Source organism: Mesoplodon bidens (assembly GCF_964165515.1).
Source record: "Mesoplodon bidens genome assembly, chromosome: 4".
NCBI lineage: Eukaryota > Metazoa > Chordata > Mammalia > Artiodactyla > Ziphiidae > Mesoplodon > Mesoplodon bidens.
The window spans coordinates 145,955,310-145,965,386 of NC_138160.1; the positions used below are offsets into that span (position 1 = coordinate 145,955,310).

Genomic DNA, 10,077 nt, shown 5'->3' on the forward strand with positions numbered 1-10,077 from the left:
CCCAGACCTGGCACGTCGGTGGCACCCCTTAGGTATGGATTCTCTGGTGACGGACCGACACCCCCCGTCGCCGTCCTCGCGTTCACGCATCCGGATTCCCCCGCGTCACCGTGCTAGGCTCGTCCCCACTCCGGCCCGACCGTTACGCAGCCGCGTCCTCGGGCGCTCGCGGCGCCCGGGCCCTCGGGGGAGCTGGGCTCTACTGGGGAGGCGGCCTGGGACCAGATGGGAAGCCCCGAGAGGCCGTCCCGGGCGAGTTGATGGGGGACTGCATGCGTCTGGGGGCCGCCGCGGGCGCCATGGCCTTGGAGGCGGGGCCGGAGCTCTCCGCGAGAGCGGCGTTCCGGTCCGCGTTCGGGGCGCGGGGGGTTCGCTTACCTGGGGGCTCAGGCGGCCGGGCGCACCGGGGGCCGGCGGCGGGGCGGGAGAGAGCGCGCCTGGCGCAGATGCAGAGGAGAAGGAGACGCGTATTGCCCGCACCACGCAGCCGGACTCTGCTCCGGGCACCGCCTCGGCCGGGGGCGGGGAAGCAGGCTTTAGGGGAGCGCGGGGCGGGATCGGGGGCGGGGCCTGGAGGGCGGGGCCTGGGCGGGGACCGGTTGAGCCCAGCGGGGCGCGGGGTCCTAGCGGAGCTCGGCCCCTTCCGTGCGACTAGGCCGCTTCCTGGACCCCCTCCCTGCACCACAGGCCCCGCCTCCAGCCCCGCCTCCCCCCTCCCCCGAGGCGCGCCTTGGAGGAATCCAGCCGCAGGTTTCTTGTCTGTGCTTTATCTCTTGCCTTTGAACCTAGCACCATCCGCTGAGCACTCAGTCAGCCCCGGTTTCTCTTCCGTTCACTGCAAGTCCTCCCCAGCCCCCTCCCGGGTCCCCTCTTCTGGCGCGGCTCTGATCCAACCGCGCATCTGCCAACACACCACGGACGCCCTGATCCGCCCGAGCGCACCGCTGGGCGTTGTGGCGGAGGCCTGGACTCCGCCCCAGGCCTCAGAGGCCACCCCCGGTGCCCCAAATCTGGGGACCTGTCCCAGCTTTCAGGTCAAGCTGGTCCAATTCGTGGTTCATGGGTCCAACCTCAGAGTTGGGAACCCAAGGAACCACCCTGGGAGTTGGGAGGCGTGGAGGGCAGCTGGGCAAAGGGTGCGGTTCGGTGTGGGGGCAGGGGGCAGGCTGCAGAGCTGGGAAGATAAGGCTGGGAGATAGGCCGGAGTGGGGGGTGGCGAAGCCCTAGGCTCCCTCTGGTCGGGGGGGAACAGAAGGTGATTCCAGCGCACAAGGGCGGGGAGTCTGGGCGATCCATGAATGCAGGACAATCCCGCATCAGGCAGAGGTGGTCTGTGAGCACCTGAGCAGCACCTAAGGGACTCGTGGTCCAGCTGTCGCCAGTTGAAGGGAAGGGGGCTCCAGAGCCGCTGGCCAACCCCACGTCGTCTGGGCAAGTGGCTTCACCTTTGGACAATGTCTCTCCCTGAAGAGAGATTCTCACCAGGGCAAGGTGGGGGCAGCCCGGGCTTTTTTTGGCTAGGCAAGTTGCTTCACATCTCTTGAGATTTGATTTCCACACATAGAAAAAGGGAGGGCAGCAGAGACCTCTGCTGCAAGTGTGGATGAAGCTGTCCGTCTTGATCCAGTTTCCCAGTGTTTGCACTTGCTGTTCCCTCTGCTGGGCTATTCTTTCTCTTTTCAGATGTGTGCGTCCTTCTCCCTCAGCTCTCAGCCTGGCCCTCAGAACCCCTCTGTCCGCATTCACCCTTTTATTTTCTTCCCGGCCCTCCAAGAGCTCCTTTGCACATAGGGAAAAGGCAAATGATAAAGCCTCTTTTCTCAGCGTTGTGACTAGGACTGTGGTATACGGCGCCTTGCACCTGGGGGTGCTCAGAACATGGCCTCCATTTGGATTAATAGTGACACCAGAGACATGGTGGAATGGGGTGGTCCAGACCCCAGAGGAGAAGCAGGAGATTCCTGGAGATGTGGAGGGGAGGCCCTCAATAGAGGATCTGGGTGAGCTGGGGTCAGGGAGAGATTTCAGGTGGGAGGTACTGCATGGGCAAAGGTGGGGAGGCTGGAGGAAGGGCTCAGCCTGGCAGGAAGAGATGCAGGCTGAACCTTCTGCAGATGGGCTGCTTCTTGGCTACTCCATGCCCTTCTGGCCCCACTCCCCAGCCCACTCCATCTGTGAGCATGGAGTGTTCAGGGCAGGCTTCCAGGAGGAGGTGACATCTGTAACCTGAGAGGTGAGTGGGTGGGGGATTTAGTTGAGTTAGGGTCCAACGGTGAGTGATGAGAGGACAGTAGGGCAGGACCAGTCACTAAAGGCCCTCCAGGGTTCTCTGGGGAGAGGCACCATCAGATTTAAAATGAGATGGCAGCAGGAGTGGCTGGGTTCTGATCTGGGAGCTGCAGACAGGAGTGAAGGGAGGAACTCTGGATTTAGTGGTAAAATCGCCAGGGTTTGTGGGAATCAGAGGAGCCAGGGCCTGGTTGGGGGGAGTGGGGAGATGGAGCCATTTCTAAGCTGGTGAGTCCAATGTAGGGTGTCTGGGTGGTGGGAAGGGGGACCCTAGGGAGGCGGGGGGGAGCCCCTTGCGTCCTCCTCCCCTCCACACCTTCATACCCTCTGTGCTTGAGTGCGGAACAGGAAAGTAAGACTGGGGAGGCTGATAAGCCCTGATCCAGGTAATAAGCTGAGGGCTTCTTTGTCCCTTCTGCACCCCCTAGTCAGATGGCTGGTCCCAAGCACATTGGCCTTTTCCAGACCCCGGGGCCATCATGGCCAGGACTGGAGGCTGGACCCTGGACCTTGGACGATGGGCCCTGTGCTAGGTGGAATAATGATGCCCACACATCCTAACCCCTGGAACCTGTGACTATGTGACCTTCCAAGGCAAAAGGCACTTTGCATGTGTGATTAAGTTAAGGATCTGGAGATGGGGGGGATTATCCAATGTCATCACAAGGGTCTTTATAAGAGAGAGGGAGGAGAGTCAGAGAAAGGCAGATTGGAAAATGCTATACTGTTGATTTTGAACATGGATGATGGACCACGAGCCAATGGATGCAGGCAGCCTCTAGAAACTGGAAAAGGCCAGGAAACAGATTCTCACCAAGAGCTCCCAGAAGGAATCCAGCCCTGCTGACACCTTGATTTTAGCCCAGTGAGACCCATTTTTGTTCTGACCTCCAGAACTATCAGGTAAAATGTGTATTGTTTTAAGCCACCATGTTGCGATGATTTGTTACTGTAGCAATAAGAGACTCAGACAGAGCCCCAACCTCCCATCCAGAGACCTGCTTGCACTGTCAGACCCCCTCCTATCTTGATGCAGTTTCCAAATCAGCATCCTGAGGACCCATCCAGGTCAGACCCACACCCCCTGCTATGTGTCCCCATCACCCACTCCTTGGGACCCTTTGCCCCCTCTAGTGGTCTCGGGCTGCTGCTCCCCCGTTCTGGTCGGGTAGGGACTGAAGTCCCAGATGTCTCTCTGTCTGTCACTGCCTCTCCATGCCCTGGAGTGTCCACCTTAGTGACTCTCACTCCAGCCCCTCACACTGGGCAGGTGTCTGCTGTCCCAGGCCTGTGGCTGACTGTCCTCCGTTGCCCAGCCTTTGCCCATCAAGATTCCTGCCCTCAATGAGGGGGCTTCTCTCCCTGAGGAAAGAAGCCCTCAATTCAGGCAGCTCTGAGCCCACATTTGTGCTGTGTGACCTCGGGTACATGACACAGCCTCTCTGAGCCCCGTGGCATCCTCTTCTATGGAATGGAAGATAACCAGGCCAACAGGGGTAGGGGGATCCTACGGGGACCACTCTCTCCGTATTGCCCCCCATTCCAAATGGTTTGAGTCAGGGCTGGGGGATGGGATGGGATGGGGGAGGATGGGGGACAGGAGAGGCCTTTGCACTGGCTATTCCCTCTGCTGAAATACTCTTCCTGTTTGTCCATGTGGCCCTCTTGGTTCTTAATCAAACCCACCCTGTGCCACCTAAAACAGGGCCCAGCATACAGTGGTGCTTCATAAGTGTTCATTAAAGGCAGAGAGGATGGAGGGAGGCAAGGCAAGAAGTGGAGTTTGCCCGAGAAAGACTTAGAAAGAGCGCTTGCTGGGTGTGCCTGTCTGGATGTGTCTGGATGTCCATCTAAATCTCTGTGTGTTTCTCTGTGTTTCCTTGTGTATCTGGGAGTGTATGTGTATGTCTGTCTCTGTGCGTCTCTGTGTATTTGTCTGGGTGTGTCTCTAGGTGTGTGTGTGTCCATCTGTGTGTCAGTCCATCTTTGGGGGTGTCTGTGTGTCCGTTGTCTGTCTAGGTTTCGGTGGGTGCCTGTGTACATGCGTCTGAGCACGGACAGACCGCAGCCTTAGCTTCCCCTGCCCAGCAGGTGCTGGATCTCACCCTCTTCCCCGCCAGAACAGCGTCCACCTCCTCTCTAATCCTTCTGCTTCCCCTCTACCCCCACCCCAGCGCCCTCCTGGCTCCATGCCTGTGTCCTCACCTGCCCAGAGTAGGTGCTCAGAGCACCCAGCTTCCCTCTGCCACCAGTCGAGCCCTCTCAGCTCCCGGAGCCCCAGGCTAACCGGTTTGAGTTCCACGTCCAGGTTGATGCCAGGCTCTGTGCTGAGAGGTTTACAGAAATGAACCTGTGCAGCCCTGTCTGTGAAGCAAGTGCAGTGAAAATTCCCATTTCACAGATGAGGACTCAAGCCCAGAGGGGTGCAGGAAGCCGCCCAAGGCCACACAGCCGTGGCGGGGAGTTGTCTTGGAAGCCAGCTCGTTCAGATCTCATTCTCTGTCAGCTTTCCCTTTGCTGGGTGGGTGAGGGCACAGAGGACCCTCATCTTCCTTCACTCAGCCTCTCCACTCACCCATTCCCCCAGGGCTGCTTCTCTCCTTCCCCCTTCATCTCTGTCCCCGGGGAGGTCAGGGCTGGCCTGGCCCGCTGTTGGTGAGACAAGGGAAAGGACCCCCGTACCTATTGTGTGTGCACCACTCACCACTCACCCTTACCTTCCCGCTCACAGGAAGCCCTGGTTACTGACTCCTGCCTGGCGCTCCAACACCCCGAGAGCGTCTGAGAAGCTTGTCATTTCCCCTCATCCTCACCTGCATGCCCGCAAGGTCTGTGCGATTCAGCAAATAAAAACCTCTGAGCCCTGAGGTACTGGGACCAACCACCTGGTGCCTGGACTCAAACCAGGATGGTCCCGAGCAAAACGTGATGGTTGATCATCCTCCTGAGAGGGGAGATGATTTGCCCGCGGTGACAAAGCCAGGACGGGAGCCCTCATGCCGATACCCACCAATCGAAGACACCATCCTCTCTCTTAGATTTGATTAGGAGGAACTTGGGAGTCCTATTTTATTTTATTTCATTTATTTTTTGTCTGCGCCGCTCGGCTTGTGGGATCCCGAGCAGGGATCGAACTCGGGCCCTCGGCGGTGAGAGCATGGAGCCCTAACCACTGGACCGCCAGGGTATTCCCAGGAGTACTATTTTAAAAGCGTTTTTCAAATAGGAGATGACAATCTCCGATTAAAACGTTTCCCCTTTGGAACAGTAAATATCTACCATTCAACAGCTGCCCAAGGCTTTCCTATGACAGTCAAATTTCTCCCACCATGTCTGTCTCCCAGGCCCCCAGCGGCTCAATTCATAGGTTCAGCTTCCTGAAAGAGTCTCTGTGTAGAAATGAACATCTTCTTTTCTTTTCTTTCTTTATTTTGAAAGAATAACTTGCACCTTATTCATTCTTTTTTTTTTTTTTCGGTGCGCGGGCCTCTCACTGCTGTGGCCTCTCCCGTTGCGGAGCACAGGCTCCGGATGCGCAGGCCCAGCGGCCATGGCTCACGGGCCCAGCCGCTCGGCGGCATGCGGGATCTTCCCGGACCGGGGCGCGAACGCGTGTCCCCTGCATCGGCAGGCGGACTCTCAACCGCTGCGCCACCAGGGAAGCCCAATTCTTTTTCATCTTGCTATTTTAAAATGGATGTTAAAATAGACGTAACATAAAAGTTACCATTTTAACCACTTTGAGTGCCCAGTTCAGTGGCATTAAGCACATTTACTTTGTTGTACAGCATCCCCACCATCCGTCTCCAGAACTTTTCATCTTCCCAAACTGAAACTCTGTCCCTGTTAAACACTCTCCCCATCCCCCTCCCCCAGCCCCTGGCCCCCACCATCTACTTTCTGTCTCCATGGATGTGACTCCTCTAGGTACCTCCTAGAAGTGGAATCAGACAGTATTTGTCCTTTGGTGTCCGGCTTACTTCACTCAGCATCATGTTCTCAAGGTTCATTCGGGCTGTTCCATTGCATGGATGGACCACATTTTGTTTATCCATCATCTGTTGATGGACACTGGGGTTGCTTCCACCTTTTGGCTGTTGTAAAGTATGCTGCTATGAACATGGGTGTACAACTATCTCATTGAGTTCCTGCTTTCAATTCCTTTGGGTATAGACCCAGAAGAGGAATTGCTGGGTCACATGGTAATTCTATGTGAACTTTTTGAGGCACCTGAATCTTGTTTTTTAATTTAATACTTTTAGGAGTGCTTTGATATCAATACATAAAGAAGTCTCTTTTTTGTTATTGTTGTTTTTGTTTTTGTTTTTGGAAAGGGGGAGTGAGTGTTTTGTTTATTATTATTATGTAACAGCTTTAGAGATATAATTCACATGCTATCCAATTCCTCAATTTATACTCTTCAAGTCAAGGGTTTTTACTGTAGCCACAGAGTTGGGCAGCTATCACCACCATGTTTTTTTTAAGGGAACAAGTCCCCTATCCATGGACAAGAAGTTTGCTTCTAATCTAAGTAACGGTGTAGTGAGTAACCTGGTGCAGAGGTGATGATGAGTCAGGGTGAGTAGATCATCATAAATTCCTACAAGTAGAATTGCTAGTCAGGGCATGTGGGAGGGTAGAATTTTGACAGCTGTTGCCGCAAGGCTCCCACCCTCCACAATGGCAGAACTATCGGACTTTGCTAATCTGAGAGGTTAAAAATCTTGTAGTTCTAATTTGCATTTTTATTATTTGGGGTGAGGCTGAGCATCTTCTCAGTCTTTAAAAGGTGAATGAGGGCTTCCCTGGTGGCGCAGTGGTTGAGAGTCCGCCTGCCGATGCAGGGGATATGGGTTCGTGCCCCGGTCTGGGAAGATCCCACATGCCGCGGAGCAGCTGGGCCCGTGAGCCATGGCCGCTGAGCCTGCGCGTCCGGAGCCTGTGCTCCACAACGGGAGAGGCCACAACAGTGAGAGGCCCGCATACCGAAAAAAAAAAAAAAAAAAAAGGTGGATCTCTATATTCTTTTCCTGGAAAAAATTTTTTTCTTTATTTTTGTTTTGTTTTAGTTAGAGAGGCTTTAAAACTTATGATAAAATACACCTAGAAACTCTTTTTAATATTAAGGAAATTACTTATTCTCTGATAGGCGCTGTAATATCCACACTCACCCCAGTTTCATTTTTTAAAATTTACTTTATTGAAATATGGTTGATTTACAATGTTGTATTAATTTCTGCTTTATAGCAAAGTGATTCAGTTATACGTATATATACATTCTTTTTTATATTCTTTTCCATTAGGGTGTATCACAGGATATTGAATATAGTTCCCAGTGCCATACAGTAGGACATTGTTGTTTATTCATTCTGTATGTATCAGTTTGCATCTGCTAACCCCAAAATCTCAATCCATCCCTCCCCACCGCCTTGGAAACCACAAGTCTATTCTCTATGTCTGTGAGTCTGTTTCTGTTCCATAGATAAATTCATTTGAGTCATATTTTAGATTCCACATATAAGTGATATCATATAATATTTGTCTTTCTCTGTCTGACTTACTTCACTTAGTATGAGAATCTCTAGGTCCATCCATGTTGCAGCAAATGGCATTATTTCATTCTCTTTTATGGCTGAGTAGCACTCTATTATAAATATATCTGTACCCCCCAGTTGTATTTTCATCTTGTTTATCATGTTTTTTCCCCACAAGTCTATTTGGATTTTAGGAAGTTGGACTTATCCACCTTTTTCTTTTGCGGTTTTTATGTTTAATTTATTTTTCTTAGAAAGGCCTTACAGGGAATTCCCTGCAGTCCAGTGGTTAGGACTCAGCAGTTTCACTGCCAAGGACCTGGGTTCAATCCCTGGTCGGGGAACTAAGATCCCACATGCCTTGCAGCACAGCCAAAAAAAAAAGACTTACCTACTCTCAAATTATTGTTTAAAAAAAGTCCCCATGTGTTTTCTTCGTAGTGCTTTTATGATCTGATTTTCCCCATGTAAAACTTTGATCCATCAGCAATTTATGTTTTTTTTTTAATTAGTTTCTGCTTTATAACAAAGTGAATCAGTCATACATATACATCTGTTCCCACAGCAATTTATGTTGAGGTGTGGTGTGAAGTAGGGATCCAGGTTTGTGTTCCCAGTTGTCCCAGGAGCACTTGCATCATCCATCTTTTTAGACGCAGTCTTGGGGAGATCCCTAGAGTTGTCACATCTTCAAGGAGGGTAGTTTTGAAAGGTGGAGAGACATTAGAATTGTCACAATATGAAAACTGTTTCCTACTAAATTGATAATTTAGGAAATTGGTCCCCACTCAAACCTCCAAGTTTTTTCCCAGAACTGAGCCACACCCATGGAACATGACTTTTTTGGGGGATGGGGTGGGAATCAGTCATTCTCTGGTTGTGGGATATTATAAACATTCCACAAAAACACAATGCTAACACACTGCAAGTTGATTGCAAAATATGACAACTCTGGTTGTGGGATATTATAAACATTCCACAAAAACACAATGCTAACACACTGCAAGTTGATTGCAAAATATGACAAATCTTGCAACCTGGTGAGATTCCAATCGGTAGACGGAAGAGGCTGTAGAGAGGGATAAAAAACGCTGACAAGTCATTGACAAAGAAAGACTTGGTGGTCAGTCCAAGACATAATTAAACACGGAGAAGGGGGCCATTGGCAAAGGCAGAATTGGCTGCTCCAGGGAGAATGACTCAAATGCCAAATGAATCAGACCCTGAGACCTGTGTGTGGTTTTCCTGGGGCTGTGGTAACACACTATCATGAACTGGTTGGCTTAAAGATAGAAACATATTCTCTCATAGTTCTGAAAGTTCAAAATCCAAAAATCAAGGGAATTCCCCGGCGGTCCCGTGGTTAGGACTCTGTGCTTCCACTGCAGAGCGGCCAAAACAAACAAACAAACAAAATCAAGGTGTTGGCAGGGACACGCTACCTCCTAAGGCTCTAGGAAAGAATCTTTCCTGCCTCTGCCTAGTTTCTGGTGGCTGTCGGCACTCCTAGGCGTTCCTCGGCTTGCAGCAGCATCGCTCCAGTTTCTGCCTGTCTTCACTTCTCTGTGTGTGTGTTTTGCTGTATCCAAATTTCTCTTATAAGTACACCAGTCATTGGATTTAGGGCCCACTCTATCCCAAGATGACCTCATCGTACCTTGATTACATTTGCAAAGACTCTATCTCTAGGGACTTCCCTGGTGGTGCAGTAGTTAGGACTCCACGCTCCTGATGCAGGGGGCCCAGGTTTGATCCCTGGTCAGGGAACTAGACTTCACATGCATGCCGCAACTAAGAGTTTGCATGCCACAACTAAGGAGGCCACAAGCCGCAACTAAGACCCAGTGCAACCAAATAAATAAATAAATATCTTTTAAAAAGACCCTATTTCCAAATAAGGTCACATTCACAGGTACTGGAGGTTAGGATTTCAACCTATCTTTTGTGGGGGGGGGGGACACAATTTAACTCACCATACCCTCCAAGTGTTTTTTTGTTTTGTTTTCTTTGTGTGTGTGTGTGTGTGTGTCTGTCTGTCTCCCCCAAAATGACTCTTTCCAGAATGCTATTGGAAGATTACATGTGAATTATTAAATACAAATTCATGGGGGGGAATGCCCCACCCTCCATAAAACACCCAATGAATTTGTTTCAAGAGTTACCTGTACTTTCAGTTATAACCCACATCTTGTTTACTATAAAGTAAATGAATTTCTTGTCATAATTTGGACTCTGTTTTGAAAGTTATGGCTTG

The 10,077-nt window shown here is 51.3% G+C and overlaps 1 protein-coding gene across 2 annotated transcripts in view; it reads right to left on the reverse strand.

The window, feature by feature from the left end:
- CERS4 (ceramide synthase 4) overlaps positions 1–643 on the reverse strand; it is a 40,643-nt gene extending 40,000 nt beyond the window's left edge. Inside the window, exon 1 of one of the 2 annotated variants that reach the window (XM_081231669.1) lies at positions 379–643. The gene's annotated coding sequence lies outside the window, so the exon portion shown is untranslated. The remainder of the gene's footprint in view (positions 1–378) is intronic. The other variant, XM_081231668.1, reaches the window with a different exon arrangement.
- Positions 644–10,077: the final 9,434 nt, after the last annotated feature.